Source organism: Mastomys coucha, unplaced genomic scaffold (assembly GCF_008632895.1).
Source record: "Mastomys coucha isolate ucsf_1 unplaced genomic scaffold, UCSF_Mcou_1 pScaffold5, whole genome shotgun sequence".
Lineage (NCBI taxonomy): Eukaryota > Metazoa > Chordata > Mammalia > Rodentia > Muridae > Mastomys > Mastomys coucha.
In genome coordinates, this window is record NW_022196911.1 from 93,889,748 (window position 1) to 93,891,185 (window position 1,438).

The following is a 1,438-nucleotide window of genomic DNA, read 5'->3' on the forward strand; positions in this document are numbered from 1 at the left end:
TATCAAAATTTTACAAAGGCTGCTAATCTGTCCAAGCAATTGTCAAAGCTCCTCTTACAGGATTGGTTCTGCAAACTTTGAAGACAAGATGAGAGAGCTGCGAGAGGCGGTCGTCCACATTAACTCCACTCGAGTGGACCTGAGCCTAGCCGATGGCTTGACTTCCTGGATACAGACAGCGATGGATCATCTTAAGGTGTGGGCGGGCATAGGCTCTATGGTGATACTGATGGTACTAGCCTCTCTGGTTTGCCTGTGGTACATTTACAATATGAAAACCACACAAAAGCGCAATGCAGCCATGATTGTACAAGCCTTTGCCACCATGGAGGTGGACCAGTCCCCTCAGGCATGACTCGCTGTCATGAAAACTTAATCATTACTGTGCATGGTCCCTGCCCACTGAGGTATTCGTTCCACGGATAGTAGGGTCTGGTAAGTCAGTGACGGAGTGGACGGATAAGTCTCGGCCACCTAAAACAGGGCAGCCCCGGGTGGGGAGGCTGACCCAGAGACGGGTAAGAGTTTGAGCACCGCCCTCCAACAGGCTCAGACCCGCCGTGAGATCCCCAGATTTGGGGATTACGAATCCTTTCCAGGGACTCCTACCAACATTTTCTAAAAACAAAAGGGGGAACTGTGGAGAGCTGAGGAAAGCTGCACCTCAAAGACGGCGTGGGCCTCCGCCCCTGCCCTGCCAGCCGTCTTCGTCTAGCGCTTAACAGAGTAAACAAACCCTTTTATGGTTATGGGCGGGTCAACTGGCTTGCTTCCTCTGTGTGAGCCAATAAGATTGCGCTACGTGGCTTTACCTGAGTGGCTGACCAGACAGTATTTAACCTGGGGGTTGGCTCTCCCCGGGGTCCGAAGAATGTGTCGCGTCATCCTTGCTGGTTCAAGGGTGGTCGTGACAGTTTCCTCCTCCAGGGAGCCTTCTTCCTGTGGTCCAGTTGCTAAAGTAGATGGAGAGGAAGGCAGCATCATCAAGAAAATCTGTGTAATCCTTGGGTTGTGTAAATGAATCAGCGATGCGCAAACAGCTTCAGGAGCCGAGAGTGACCACTGGAAGTCATGGCTGTGCCTCTCCCTGGGGTCTCCACGGGCCAGGGGCATTCTGTCAGGATCTACAGCCTGTTTCTATGTTACTATGAGGTTCTGTTACACCGTGGCCACAGGGTTTCTCTGCCATTCTGAGGTACACAGAGAATAATCTTCAATTATCTTGGAGATTTTGAAGACCTGGGTTTGGGTCTTGTCTTACTAGCTGTGTGACCTTGGGTGAGTCACTCGGTCTGTCGTACACTAGGATGGGTCTCCTGGTCCATGGCACACATGATAAATAGATAAGGCTCTATTGGAGGCTCAGTTTCCTCATCTGGGAAATGGGGAAAACAACATTTCCACAACAGCCTGTGATCCCGTGAGTAGAATTGCTTCC

The 1,438-nt window shown here is 51.0% G+C and overlaps 1 long non-coding RNA gene across 1 annotated transcript in view; it reads left to right on the forward strand.

The window, feature by feature from the left end:
* The window catches only part of LOC116077797, a 7,068-nt gene extending 6,792 nt beyond the window's left edge, over positions 1-276 (forward strand). The window contains exon 3 of the long non-coding RNA XR_004113335.1: positions 61-276. This is a non-coding gene — a long non-coding RNA (uncharacterized LOC116077797). The remainder of the gene's footprint in view (positions 1-60) is intronic.
* The last annotated feature ends 1,162 nt before the right edge of the window (positions 277-1,438 follow it).